The sequence below is a fragment of the Solanum tuberosum genome, unplaced genomic scaffold, assembly GCF_000226075.1.
Source record: "Solanum tuberosum cultivar DM 1-3 516 R44 unplaced genomic scaffold, SolTub_3.0 scf00164, whole genome shotgun sequence".
Taxonomy (NCBI): domain Eukaryota; kingdom Viridiplantae; phylum Streptophyta; class Magnoliopsida; order Solanales; family Solanaceae; genus Solanum; species Solanum tuberosum.
In genome coordinates, this window is record NW_006239092.1 from 1,246,877 (window position 1) to 1,263,404 (window position 16,528).

A 16,528-nucleotide genomic window follows, 5' to 3' on the forward strand; every position below is an offset into this window, starting at 1 on the left:
TTGCACACTCCCCCTTAAAGTGATTTTTTGAAAACTACCCTGAGTTTGTAGCGGAAGAACTCAAACGAAGCTTTGAACCACGTCTTGGTGCAAATCTTAGCAGTTTCTTCCGGACCCCTCTTGATTTTTCAAATGATAAAGATTTTCCGTTATCGAATAGTCCATGTAAACATTTGTGATAGGCAAGTTTGGAACTCCAAGGTTCAAGATTTTGGAACCTGCAACTTTATAACAAAAAGAGCTTTCGTCCATATAAGCCTCCTTATTTGAGTTAGTGATAATGGTCAATTTCCTGTGAAGCCTCAGCACCATAAGAGGATCCATCACCAGATTCCCTTTCTAATTCTTCAATAACATGTTTAGCAACTTTAGAGCTTTCGAAAGTTATGTCGTCTGTCGTTCCGCCTAAGATTTGGCCTTTAAGGTCAGCTTCCTTATCTATTTGATATTCATTATCTCCATTTGCTTACAGTATTTGATCTAAGCCAATGACTGACATCGGTATGGCTGGCGATTGATCAGAGACTTCAACTTCCCATACATTTTCCTCAATCTTTCTCCATAAAGGTCACCATCAGCATATATAGCTCCAGACACTGCTTGTTCAGAATTTATTTCCTTGATTTCTTCGATAGAAGCTACTATATCACCAATATGAATATCTTTAATAGTTTCTTGCTTCATACTGATGACATCAATATTTTGCTTCGCCACGTGATTGACTGCATTATATTCTGAATCCTAGATCCAGTCTTTTTCAAGGTTGATAGAAACCATAGCATCTATTGCTCGAGCCTCAGCTACTAAACACTTTTCCCACTCTTCTTCTTCTTCTTCTTCTTTGGTAACCTTTTGAGGCATGTTACTCTCCTTGGCTCGACAATATCTTTTTATGTATCCTATTTTGCCACACTGATTGTATCTAAGAGGCTTCTTACCATAATAGTTAGAAGACTCTTCCTTCTTTTCAGGAAAGCTTGAATCACCTGAGGATCGAGAGTGCAACATATCTCTTGATTTTCCTTTGAAGTTTCTCTTGTCAGCTACAAGAGCATCTCCTTCTCCATATTTTACAAACGCACTAGCCAACTGCTTGGCTAGTAATTCCTGTGACGACAAAAAAATTTCAAATTTCTCCAAGGATGGCTGTTGAGTCCATCCTTGAATTGACGTCACAAATGGAATATATTCAGGTTTCAACCCACGAATGACTATTCTTCTCATTCGTGCTTCAGAAATAGCTTCTTTCGAATTCAATAAGCATATCTCAGAACATAAGTTCTTAATCGTTAAAATATACTCAGAGATAGAAAGGTTACCTTAAGTGGTGTTAGCCAATTCATTATCCAATATCTGCAGCCAAGATTCATTCTTCTTGTAGAACAAGAGATCGAGGGTCCTCCATATTTCATGAGTTGATTTGCACCTTATAATAAGATCAAAAAAATCGAAAGAGATTGTCCTCTTCAGAATGAACTCCGCTTTCTCATTAATCTGCTTCCACTTCGTGTATGCACTGTTATTTTCTGATCCGTCAGCAGGAGGACTTGTGTCATTCCCATTAACAACATCCACAAATCCTCCCACAAGGTATGATTCCATACATGTCTTCATACCTTGTAATTGGAATGATTCAACAACTCCATCCCTAGTCCATTAACACGACCGCTAAAATCCATCTACACAAACTAGTTGAATCTACCACCAACCTGATCTTGAAATAACACCCGCAAGCCAATCTACGGCTATGGTTATGATACCATGTAGAGAATAGCAGAAGAAAAGTAAAATCGGGGAACCTTCTGCTAGCCCAAGATCGTTAACTAAGATCGGAAGATTCAACTAAAGAAGAGGAAGCTGAAAAGGAGAACTTGTTTACGGAAGAAAACTCTTTTATTTGGGTTGTTCTTAAGTTATTTACAAATCTACAATTCCATCCCCTATTTATACTTACCAATGGATGGTTCTAGATACTACAAAATCTAGACTATTCCATAATTCTCTACAAATATATAATTCCTTTAGAACATCTACAAGAAAAATCTAGTAACATTATCTTCTACTCTAGAATATCTAGATATTTCTACAAGATACGTATCCAAGTGACTACACTATATTATTCTAGAAACTTTCCTAAAAATCTAGGATTTTTTGTAGTTCCAAAAAATCAACTTTATAATTTCACAGTGGCAGTATCTATGGCCTTGAGTTGATACTTTCTTTATCCAGTGTGAAGATAAATCACAAAGGGAAAACTTTATATCCTTTGTCGATTATGCGTTAGATCATTCTACTTTCTCCAAGTTTAAAAAATTCCATCATGATTTCACCCACCTGTCCAAATATGAGTCACAACTTGAATTTGTTGATGATGAATTATTGCTCCCAATCTCCCGATGGAAGTGTTTAAACACCTTAAAGTTGAAAGACATGAAGTTATATGATGAAGAAATTGTCCTGTTTTGGAAATCCTCGAATTTTCTGAATTCTGCGGATTGCATCATTTGGAAACCAATTCTTCAAATTTAAAGAGGCTTAAGTTTGAAGATTATTTGTCGTACGATATATGATGACTCTGATGATCTGTCTTTGAATATTTTTGCCCCACATATTCAATATTTGGAGATCTCTGAAGATATGTATGATCTCTGGTGTAGGCTAGTAATGTATCCTCTGTGGTCAGTGCTAAGGTTACATTCCGAATGAGTTGTGCTTGGATTGCTCGAGGTACTTTTAGTGGTACCTTTAGTGCTAGTGCCACATGTCATCCTGAAGAACATCAAATTATAAGGACACTCATCGAAGATAATTATCTTCAAAAATTGAGCTATGCAACCGAGTTAACGATTGGAACTTGGTTCACTGAGGTTTTTTTTTTCACTAAGATAATTATATACATTTGCTTTTTGGTATATAGATAACATAAAGAGATAGCAGCCCCTTTAGAATATAACACAATTTTGAGAACTTTTACACATCATACAAATACTACTGGTGTTAATACAAAACTTTCTTGACTTTTTGCAATCTTTCAGTCAACTTTCTAAAGTCGGGTACTTCTTCTACTATTCAGCTACATTGTTAGATGGTCAGATTTGGCTTAAAATTATCAGTCTAGATAGGATTTTTCTTCCTTTTTGATTGTTCTTGGCTTCTCGATCGTTCACTAGTTTCATTGGGATTACCTCATCAGTACCACTGATGCAGTTTGAAGAGATGTCGCTTCCAAAATTGAAATGCAAAGTCTAACTCTGGATTTGCTTATCACAAAGTCTTATTTCTATGGAGCGCGCAGCTATCATGTTGGGAGCATCGCCTCATGTATGATTAGATCTCTTTGTTTGTTTCAATAGAGCTTCTATCAGGTACTATTGGATTCAAAGTATATTTCTGTTGATTTTTAAGTTACAACTTTTAAGTTGTTAATCTTTGATAGACAATTTGAAAATTTTGCACTAAGCTTCATCATCATATCATCATATTATTAAAAGTGGGAACAAAAAAAGTTGAAAGTTGAAATACCATTTATCCCTACACTAAATTAAAATATTATAAATATTTAGTTAATTACATGTTTAAATATTAGTGATATCATATATTACTAAAAGTGGAAACAAAAAAAGTTGAAAGCTGAAATATCATTTTACCCTAACACTAAATTAAAATATTATAAATATTTAGTTAATTACATGTTTAAATATTAGTGATAATCAATTACCACATCAAGTAATTAGAGAGTTCATGTGCTCATAGGAAGCCGGATTGTTTACTCTTCCATATTTTGAAGGTTTAATTGCATATATTTAATATTTTGGCCTTTTGAAATTCCACTGTTAGTGGTGTTACACTTAAATATTATTTGCACTTATCTTTTTTCTTATCTACATTTTTTATAAAAAAAATTCTTCTTTATTTGTTTTAAATAAATATATTTTTCATAACTTATATCTAATTACCTATTCAATTGTCATTCTTAATATCCATAACCTTCATGCTTTTCATATTCATAACCTTCAAATGTTTAATATAAAACTTTAAGATGTCTTTTGGTATTCCTCTATTTTAATCTATATAAATTCATCTTTTTTGTTTAATGAAACTCACACATATTATCCATTTCATTTTAAGGTTAAAGTAGTGAAAGCCATCAACATCTAAAGTATATAATATATCTACCTTAGTCTTATTTATATATATATATACAAAATTTCGACTTTCTAAAAAATCAACAACTAGATATAATTTCTAAAGTACAGACCATAGTAGCAAATAAAATAATTGATAATAGTCCACTAGAAATATTAAATAGTCAACTAGAAAACCTTTATAAAGAAACAAAAGAAATTAAGAAAGAATTAGGTAAACTTAAAGACTTAACCCTTTCATAACAGTCTTTTTTACAAAGAAGTTCTTAGAAAAATAGCACAATTTCAAGCTAACCCTGAGGGGTCGTTTGGTTTGAAAATGAGTTATGATGGGATAAGTTATGTTGGGATAAGTTATGTTGGGATTAGTTATGATGGGATAAGTTGTGTTGGGATTATTTTTTATTGAGTGTTTGGTTTGTTATATTCAAAATAATAAATTTTAAGAACAATTTATTTATTTACAAAAATGCCCTTCATTAAGGTAAAAAGTGATACAACAAAAGGGTTGAAAGAGACATTTTTGTCATTTACCTATTTTATCCCGGGATAAGTTATCCCGGGATTACTATACCACCCAAGGAGAGGGATAACTTATCCCGGTACTAATTATTAATCCCGGGATAAGTTATCCCGAACTTGCCAACCAAACAACAAAATAAGCGGTACTATAATTTAATCCCGGGACTATTTGGTATTATCCCTTACACCAAACGAGTCCTGAAGGTTTATCAAATTATACTCCACCAGGTAAAACAGACTTAATAAGCGTAAAACAAAACAATCTAATAATTTTTGCTTTATTAGAATTAAATAAAAACCTAGAAGACCAAATTACTGAAATAAATAAAAAATTGGATAGTTTATTAGAAAATATTATATATATATATATATATATATATATATCACTTTACTAAATGAAGTGATTTTTCTATTTGATTCATGCTTTTGTTTGACTTGATGGAAAAGACTTTTGAATTTTGATTGGATAAGAGAGATGGTGTCGACAAAATCTCGAAAAATTATGTACCCATTTTGTATTTCTTTTTCCATGTATATATTGTTCTGATTAAAATCATAAGAATGATGTGTATGTTAATTTTTTATATATATTTGCTCTCTATTAGTATTCTTTAATTTAGTTTTAATAAGAAAATTATTGTCATAGCATTTATTTGGGATTGTTGCATTTTAGTACTCATTACACACATGTTTTCAATAAATTATAACCGTCCTAACGAATTTATAAAATATTGCATGGGACACATAGCAAGGCACGTGTTGAGAAACTAGTTATACTAAAAGTGGGAAGCCACAAAAGTAAAATTTGAAATACCATTTTACTCCTACACTTAATTTAGTATATTATAAAATAACTAATTAATTAAGAAGGATGTGTATGTTGTATTTTTTTTCTCTGTTTTTTCCCATTATTAGACTTTTTAAATTTGATTTCCTATGAATTTTTGAATGTTGTGTTACCTCTGAATCTCGACTATATTGATGAATTTGAACTTAAATGATACTCCCTCCGTTCATTTTTAATTTTCATAATATCCATTTTTAGAATCAAACTATAAAAAATTTGACTAACATTTTACGATGTATTTTCATCATATTGATATGCAAAAATTTGCAATTTATAGTACTTTTCGTATAGTTTTTGAATATCTAAAATTTTTGTTTAAAATATCGAATTGATGAAATCTAATTTAACTTTGAAAATTAGTCAAATTGACTTTCGAAAAGCGCAACATGACAATTAAAAGTGGACTGAGAGAGTATATATAAAATCATAAAATATGAAGTAGAATTTTAGAAAATATTGTCAGGTTGAGTATTTTACCGAACATGAGGCAACTGCTACATGTTATATGCAACAAAATGTATTCTTGAGAATTCACATGGTATCACTAAACAACTTAGTATAGCATGATATCATTTTCTAAATGCAAATTAAGTACTTATTGAGAAATATCAGTTATCTTGTTGTCATGAGTAGTTGATGCATCAATAAATTTCTAATTCTATTATTTCTTAAAAAGAAGAATAAACGATACCCCTTTTGTATGTAGATGGTTCTTATCGATCATGGTTTTAGCACATCATTATGAGTTTTTGGTACTTTATTCATTCAGGTCTAGATTGAAAAAGGCCTCCATGTCTATTTTAGGAAAGAAAATCAAGTAAATCTATTTAAGGAAACAAAATTAGAAAAATTCCTAAACATCTCTACCTATATACATTATATGTAGACATGTCTAAGTACATTCTACAACAAAAACTAAACAAAGAAAATAAATTATTTTTCATTGTACATTTAGTCTTCATTGTGAAACAACAGCAAAACCCAAAGGGAAAACTTGTGTTGGATAGAAAAGGAAAAACCATTCAAACCCTAGCTAGCCTTTCTGCACCCAAAAGATGGATTTGTTGCCTCCATTCTCAAAGAAACGAAGAAGCAAAAGAGTTGAAAAGGATAGAATCAGTAAGTTACCGGACGCTCTTATTATCCAGATTCTCTCCCTTTTGCCAACGAAAGATGCCTTCACAACTTCTATTCTCTCCAAAAGGTGGCAGTATCTATGGTCTTCGGTTGATAACTCTCCAAAATATATCCTCTATGGTAAGTGCTAAGCTAAATTTCCGAATGAGTTGCACATCGATTGCTCAAGGTGCTTCTAGTGCATCAAGTTATAAGGAAACTCATCCAAGATTATCTTCAAAAGTTGAGCAATGCAACCGAGTTAACAATTGGGACTTGGTACATCGAGGTTTGTTTTGTCATAAAGAATTTATTTTCTTTTGGTATATAGATATCATAAAGAGATAGCATTTAGAATATAACACAACTTGAGAACTTCTACACATTATACAACGACTACTAGCGTTAATACAAAACTATCCTAACCTTTTGCAATCTTTCTATCAACTTTCTAAAGTCGGATACTTCATTTACTATCCAGCCACATTGTTAGATGGTCAGATTTTTCATAACATTTACATCGAATTTTTCTTCCTTTTTTATTGTTCTTGGTTTCTCGATCCTTCACTAGTTTCTTTGGGATAACCACATCAGGTACTACTGATGCAGTTTGAAGAGATGTCGCTTCTAGAATTGAAATGCAAATGTCTAACTCTGGATTTGCGTATCACAAAGTTTTATTTCTATGGAGCAGCTATCTTGTTGAAAGCCACGCCTCATGCGGAGACACTCAACATAACTATGACAACAACTTTGGTATCAAATTATATGAATAAATTATATTCAAGCACTCCCTTTGTTCCATTTTACTAGTCTAATGTTCAAAAATATATATTTTTTCCTTTTATTTATTTATTTTAACAAATTAATAGAGATTTTTTATTCATTTAATTATTTCCCAAAATTTATAAGAATACTAGTAATCTAAGGTAGATTTCAAATCTAAATTAATATGTGCAACCGAGTTAGTAATTAAGTACTTCATAAATATTTTTTTCAAAAGGAGTACAAAGTTTATTCTAGACTAGTTAAAGGAAATAGAAAGAATACATTATCGCAACTCGATAATAACCTAATCAAAGATGTTATTAAATAAATTTTTATTTATATAAGACATCAGACAATAACTCGAAAACTCATAATTAGGTTTATTGCCAAGATATAAGATGAAAGAATAAAATTACTTACAAAAAAACTTAAAATATAAACAATTTATAATAATGTCAATACCCAATTATTGCAAATAGAATGTAATTTCTTGTAGCAGACACTTGTACTATATGAAATCACTGTTTTGTAACTTTTGTGAATTGTGATTTTTCATTTGACTATATCCTCTCTCGATCTCCAGATGGATCTTAGGCGATGTGCATTTGAGTTAGGATATTTGGCCTGATATTCATTTCCTGTCAAGCTTCGGGTTTCCCTACCTCAAGAATGTTAAGGTTTTCAGTTCTTCGAAGATGTGTTTGAAAGGGAATATTGAATGGGATAATGATGACCTTCTCAAACTTTCAGAATTTATACTAAAGAATGCAACAGTTTTGTATTTAGTTTTTGGTTTACTGCTGTTGGTGAAAATCTTGAATTTGTCTATGTAACTAATAAGTACTATTTGTTTCTGTTATCTTGTCCTTGTGACATATATACCAAATGTTATGGTTGTTTGGCTTCTCATGAAACTTTTCTTAGTCGCATTTTAGATGTTGTCTGTTGTGCACATTTTTCAGAATATCTTATGAAATGTTGTGTTTTGAAAACTTTGTCGATGATATCAAGGTATTATATCGGGAGGTGATAAATTTGTCATTTTAAAAGGATGGAAACGAATAAAATCACACTACTTGAAAAATGCATTTAATGAAATAATAATTAATTAACTAAAACATATTTTTAAGTAAAAAGGCGAAATATTCAAGGAGAGATGTCATTTGGCTAAGAAAGGATGAATGTAGATTTTACATATTCTTCTTTATTTTTTCACAAATGCAAGACACTGTAGATGCTGGAAAAAAATCCTCAATTTCATGCTCTTTAGAGGCTTCCACGCTATGACTACGTTAGCATCAAAGTTAAAACGATCCAAAAGTAATGATATCAACGATGAACATCCACAGAAAGATTGAGCCAATCTGCATTTGCCCGTCATTAAATCAGTGAACCAGAGGACAATTATAATTATTTTTCACTACGAAAAATGCACAAAATTTAAAATAAGTCAAACAATTTATTTTTATTTTATTATGATACATTATAAAACTACATTTTTTAATGAGTATGAGGATAGCTGATAGCTTGATGCAATAGTTAAAAATGGAATATGAGAAGTACATTTGAAAAGAATATGAATTATATACGATGATTATTTGGAAAAAAGAAGAAATGATTTACTTTATGAAACAAAAATAAAAATATAATATTGAGAGAAGAAAATTCTTTTCCGAAGTGAAAAATAGAAAATTGGATTGAAGTTGATTTTCTACAAATATAGAAACTCTCTATATTTGGAGATAAAAATAGAGAATTGGGGCCTATGATAAAATTGTAAATGTACACAGAGAATCTTAGCAAATTGGTTGTACTTTGAAGAAAGATACCAAATATAGACACAAGATAGATCAGTTGTTGTTTTTGCAACAAAACTGTTATATTCTAGTGTTTTGATGATCCTCACAAATGCAGGGACCCGATCCTTGGCAAAGTACTTCCGTCCAGATTTAAAGTGGTGCACAACTGTAAAGCTATCTTTACAGTTGTCTTGTCAGGTTGGTTAGTAAGATGTGCAGCGTACTTCACCAATAGGAAGGGCAGACGAAGTTGTTTGTTTAAGTGGTTAAAACCCTTGTTGATAACTGATATATACAACAATAAACAAACAACATTATTCATTCAAGAAGAGAGAGAGCAAGCAAGTCTTTTTCAAGAAATCAAGCATCAAAGAATGCAGCAAGGGACCTGATCCCAGAAAGTATGCGTACGAGAAAAGGACGAAAAAAAGCTGTCAACTCTGATGTGGTTGGTGCACAGCTTTTCATGACAGCAGGCTCTCAGACAATAGCCTCGTCCCAAGGGTTTGTGTCCATTTTGGATAAAGTCTCTTCTCCAAAATACAAACTCAATATTTGGCAAACAAAAACTTGAATTTTCTCTGAAAGTCATAAGCTTGAAAGGAAGGCCATCTTCAAGGAAGAACAATAGTCATACTCAACAAAGGGACCTGATAGAGTGTTGAAGCATCTTTGTTTGAGTTTGAGTTTTGTGTCTATCATTTTATAAGTTTTTGCAACTTGAAAACTCTCAAGAACTCTTGCAAAGGCTAACTCTCAAGAAGTATCATCCTCAAGAGCAACAGGGACCTGATAGAGCTGGAAGTTGTCTAGTTGTCTTAGGATCATATCTTCCGTACTTACATTGTAAATCTATTCCTAATCTATAAAGGATTCATATCTTGTGTTCATCTGTAAAAGTCTAAATCAGTTAAGGCTAACTGATTTAGTGGGCAGTGTTGTATCTGCTTAGGAAAATTCTAAGTCATCTAGGAGTTAGTTGATTTAGTGGGTAGTGTGATAACTGCTTAGTTGAATTCTAAGTTGTCTAGTGGTGATAGCTTAGTGGGCAGTGTGGTATCTGCTTAGACTCAGTAAGTAATAGAGTTATTACTTAGTTGTGAGATTAATAACTTCTTCTGATCACTTTGGCTGTAACTGTGTTTCACTTTTGCTTGAAGAGATTAGTGGAAACAATTGAAAATCCAATGAGACAGGTTGTGGTTTTACTCTCTTGAGCAAGGAGGTGTCCACGTAAACTGCTTGTGTTGTGTTTTCTTTATCATTTACTCTTCATTACTGTTTTTGTTGAGTCAAGGGACCTGGTCCGTTGACTGATAATGGATGCATGCATTCTTTCAAAAACTCTTGAGGTGACGACATGGAAAATATTTACTTATATATCGTTTACCGTGCATAAAAAAGTATTAGATAACTTACCATAATGCGAATCCTAATTTGTTACTATATTTGGTATTTTATTTGTTTTATTTCCTACTGGAATATGTTTTGTAATCCTACTTTAATTTGGTTTATTAGTACTTTAAGAGAATTTTGAGTTTATAAAGAAAATATTTTCCTTCAAATTGAATTGAATTGAATTATGGGATCATTAGATGATAGTATAGTGGTACATAATTTGAACAAGAAAATTGTGATGGGTGACGATGGTTATGTTCTTGAAGGTGTTCCTCATTTGTCTGATTATATTCCTAGTCTTCCTACATAACCTAATCCATTGAAGAACAATCCTTCATACTCAGTCGTCAATCTGTATTTTGTCGATGAAGATGATACAGTTGCTCAAAATATTATTGTCCGTAAGAATAGTCCAAGAGGGATACATTTCCGTCGAGCTGATCCTTGCCAAAACGTTTATTTTAATTAAGTTGGACGATGTTAACTCATGTATCGTAACATGTGGAGGTCTCAATACAGATATCGAGGTTTCTATTCAAAGAACACAATTCCATTGACACCTAAGGTTGTGAATGATATCGAGGAGGTCATGTTACTAGAAAATAGTAGATAGCATTCAGGATCGGGGAATTAATCAGGTTTATATATTTGGAGGAGATGGAACACAGAAAGGAGCATCGGTGTTATTTGAGGAAATTACAAGGTGTAGTCTGAATGTTGTAGTTGTTGGAATCCCCAAGACAATCGATAATGATATACCAATTATTGACAAGTCTTTTGGTTTTGATTCCGCGGTTGAGGAAGCCCAACGTGCTGCTCATGTTGAAGCTATGAGTTGAGAATGGAATTGGGGTTCTGAAGTTAATGGGACGGGATAGATAGTGGTTTCATAGCGATGTATGCTAGTCTTGCTAGTCGAGCTGTTGATTGTTGTTTGATTCCAGAATCTCATTACTATCTTGAAGGAAGGCTGAAAGAGAATGGACACAATGGTTATAGTTGTAGCTGAAGGTGCCAGACAAGATGATGAGCAAGTTGATGTTGGTTTATGGATATCGAAAAAGATAAAGGAGCATTTTTCGAAAGAAAAGAAGATGATGATCAATCTTAAATATATAGATCCGACATACATGATTCGGGCTATTGCAAGTAATGCATCTGACAATGTGTATTGCACTCATCTTGCTCAAAGCGCTGTACATGGAGCAATGGCTGGGTACACAGGCTTTACGGTTGGTCCTGTCAACAACACACATGCTTACATACCCTTTGATAGGATCAATGAGAAGCAAAACAAGGTTGACATTACAGACATGATGTGGGCGCAACTTCTATCTTCAACCAATCAACCTAGCTTCTTGTCAACAACGAGGTCAGTCGATATAATTGAAGCAAACAAGGACGAAGAACCACCTATTCAACTATCAGATGGAGAAACAAATTCTTGCTAGTAGTAACTTTTTCAACACTCTACCTATTTGTATAATAGGTTTTCTAGTATTAGTTCAATTAGGCTTTGCCCAATTATAAACACGGGTATTACTAGCTATTTTCATTAGAGAAAATTAACTTATAGTGAGATTCAAGAGCTTTTGAATTTATGCACTTATTATATACTAAATATTCACGACGACTCCAAACTGTTATGACTAGGCGGGTAAAAATTATATAGCCAGATCACTCGAAAATTAACTAGGAAAACAGTTGCTCTGAAAACTATATTGTACTCTGCAAATAAAATTTGCTAACACACACAAGCAAGCAATAGTATTGATGCATTACGGTGAGTTGCTCAATGGATGAGTAAACGATTTGAGGGTGAGCAGAGGAAAACCAATTTTAAAGCGAACTCCCTATTTTTTATTATTTATATGATTGTGCGTACAGATTAGCTTATGTGTATCTCAATTATTTCAGCAGGTATTCATATATATCGGGTTATTCTGCTACAAGATTTATGCAAATGAAAATAATCACCTTGTGCTTCTTCCTCCACTGAAATTTGAACCTCAGTTCTCATAGTTGTCTCTTATTTCATTGACTATTTGACTACACTCCGAATGCCAGTATGACCAGTATTAATTTAATCTATTGTAGCTAGAACTTAGCTTATTTTCTAAGTTAATAGCGAGCCTTACTTTTTATGGACGATTATCTTTACTCTTTTAGGAAACTTTTAAAAATTAAAAAATAAACGTGGATACTGTAACAGCATACAGAAAAGAATTGATTCATGATCTTCTCTGGGTTTCTCATCGAGTTGTTATGGACTTCATCTTGCTTTCTCAATTCAGCCCGTCAAGCCACAAATTAATTTGAAAATATTACTTGAATAAGTACTTTTTAATAAATAATCGCTGATTTTAGTGATATTATTTTTTATTTATGGAGTATCATTTATAGTAAGACATAGCAATACTATGATATATATGTTATGTATTAAAAGTGATTATCATCTATGGAAGATAAGTATATAGTTAAAATATAAGCTGCCATTTGTTCAAAAGAATTAATCCAGGTTACTAAAGTACGAAAAACAACTAGGCTGAAAGCCCATTTATTTTTTAAAGAAAAATTCCTTAAACTTCTTTTGTTGTACTTATGAGTTGATTTCTCGGATAGTCACTCAATTCATAACTATTATCTCAAAAAGTTTTTTTCTTATTATTATTAAAAAAAAATTGAAACCCATAAGAAATATGACTTTTTGTGATAATATTATAAAAAATAGTTTGAGAATATATTTTACTTTTCAATTGCATCAAAAAATTGATGGCTTGATTGGTTGGTTCTTGATCTTATCCTTTCTTTTTCAGTGGGAAAACTGAACAGATAATTCATGAAAATTGATGTGGGATCTAAAGATTCCTAAATATTGACAAAACATATCCATACAAAACTAAAGAAAAGATTTGTGATTTGACAAATGAGCAATTCGACTTAATTTGACTCAATTTTACCCTTTAAAGCCTTTAATTATTGAAATCTAGATAAGGAATTTCTACCTTAGTAGTTAATACTATAGAGAGTGCTAACATAGTTTAAGATTAGGACATAGAATCCTAATGTTAATATATTAGCAATATAGAGATTAATTTGATATAGTCATAATTAAGATATAGAACGAATTCTAATACTATATTACAATAGATAGTCGTATGTAAGCCTATAAGAACCACATATATAACTATTTATATAATCTTAATATAATGACATGTTTAAATACATTGATAATCCGATTTTTGTACCAATATTATAATCAGTTTAACAAAATTGACGGTAAGGCGTGTAAAACCCAAGCATCCTTCAGTTTTGCTAAATTATCGTCTCCATATATATGGCACCTAGCTATGTGAAAGAATATTACATTATTTATTTTTGAGAGTCATTCTAGCTAAGCTTGGACCACTTGAGCACTATGATGTATACTTTATTTGTATCATTACGATATACCTTTCGAAATGTATCATAAAAAATAAGTCACTTCTTAATTACATCGACTCAATATTTTATTTAGATGAATATAATGACAATAAGGAGTTATTAATGCAGTTTGATATAAATATTTATTTTGTAAGAAAACAAACAAGTAACAACTCAATTTATCAGCTCAAAATTAAAACTTTTTAGAATAATTAATCAAATTGAACTTAAGAAATCGATCCAATCAAAATTATAATTTTCTAAATTCAAAAATTAAAATTTTCATATTCTATCCGAACGATTATAATACCTATCTTCTAATCCCACTTACGTTTTGGACGTATGTTAGTAACATTTTCTTTGTGTCTTCTTTTGGGTTAACATATAGTTGGGACTTGAATATTGCTGGTGAAAACAAAGGATCACTACATCATATTAGTTAGATAAAATAATAGTACTATGATTTAAAATATTCATATAATATTAAGATTGAAGTGATGAGTCTGAGAATATCTGAGTTGTGAATTACTAATTAATTTTAATATATAGAAAATTAGGTGTGGTTTTGTACTATTCCAAGAAAGTAAAGACAAACTCCAAGAGTTAAAATTACATGTCTGTCGGCTGACATCTTTCTTCTTAAAGTAGGTAGGGTACCTGCCATGCTAACTTCTTTATATTTAATTCTTTTCCACCTTCAATTTATTGTGCATTTAATATTACTACGTACATATCATATTTTATGAAATTAGTGTGTGATGACATTATTAACCCTAAGCAGAAATAGCAATATAATTGATAATACATGCATGAATTATAATCTTTGTACAAGATAGTGTACATAACATATATACATGGTAAAGAAGGCTTTATATCTCATCGATAATCATTATCGTAAAAATAAATTTTAACGATAATATATATACATATTAATAAAAAATGCATTTATCCACGTTAATTGTTATTAGATTTGATGTCGCTGTAAACATTTGAGATATTTACAAAGAGTGTCAATCACAACTAAAAATCATTTTTATGTAGTGTATATATCAATGGTCTTTATACAATTAGGTAATATTTATGATAAATATATACTTTATATGTATGATAATATAATTAGTAATTTAACCATTTTTGCTCTCTTCCGGCAATTTATATATACTTATATTTAAAATCTTTTTTAAGTAGACAAAGGGTGGTTTAGTCAAAGGGGACATTAATTTAAATTAGGTGATATTGATGTGTAACGAAGACATGTGGCCACTGGTCAACTCCCTCAGTACTCAGCATATGATAATGTTGAATTGTTGGTAATAAAATATTACTTTCTCATCAAATTTTGAGATTTAAACGAACAAAAAAAAATTGACATGATTTTTTATATTGTTAAGATACGGTACCTGGACCTAACTCAACCCCAAAAACTAGTTCATGAGGGGAGGTTTAATTTGTCCAAGTTCATATAAGGAGACCAAATTATCATCCCTTTTACCGATGTGGGACTTCTTAACACTCCCCATTACGCCTAGACCTCAACAGGAGCGTGAACACTTCTAAATGGGGGCCTAACATTGGTGAACAACAAATTGTGATGGGCCTGACTTTGATACCATGTTGAGATACGGCACGTGAACCTAACTCAACCCCAAAAACTAACTCATAAGGAGAGGTTTATCCAAGTCTATATAAGGAGACCAAATTCTCATCACTTTACTGATGTGAGACTTCTTAACATATATATCTTTTAATTATATCTTGAATCATCAATTATTATGATTGATAATATTTTTTACATAGTTTTTACTGATAAATATTATTTCACCAACATAGATTGTGGTGCAATAATTAAATTGTTTTACCTTACTTAGAAATCTTGAGTTGGAGCTTTGTGTATGAAGAAAATTTTGTTGAGAGCATTACCCTAAATAAGTTCTATAATGTGCAATTCAAATTTAATTAGTTATTACTCTAATATGAGCACCGAACATCGAGTGGTTCGAATATAATTAGTCAGTACTCTAATACGGATATCGAACATCGCGCGAAAAATCAAATAAATAAATAAATTCTATTTCAAAATAATTCACTATGTTTTAAACTATCTGACTCTCGAAATCTAAACGATTCACATATATTTGTGTATTGTGAAGTGTGTGACCGTCTCGTTTAAATTAAAGCTTAAGTTGTTAGAGAGAGATGAACACTTTTATTAGTTAATTGCATTCTCAACACGCCCTCTCACATGCAGCTAGATCTGTTTTTTTTTTTCATAAATCAAGCACGTGAAAAAAAAAATTGATATAGATATGGATCAAGCACGTGAAAATTCTTTTTGATATGGATGACGGTGAGATTCGATCACAGGACGTCTGTCTGCTCTAATACAATATGGAAATATATCACCGTCTTATCTAAAAACTTGAGTTATTCAAGAAATCACACTTTTATTAGTTAATTGCATTCTCAACACGCCCTCTCACATGCAGCTAGATCTGTTTTTTTTTTTTCAT

At 31.4% G+C, this 16,528-nt stretch overlaps 1 pseudogene; it reads left to right on the forward strand.

Moving 5' to 3' along the window:
• The first annotated feature begins 11,094 nt into the window (after positions 1–11,094).
• Positions 11,095–12,046, forward strand: LOC102604087 (ATP-dependent 6-phosphofructokinase 3-like; annotated as a pseudogene).
• The last annotated feature ends 4,482 nt before the right edge of the window (positions 12,047–16,528 follow it).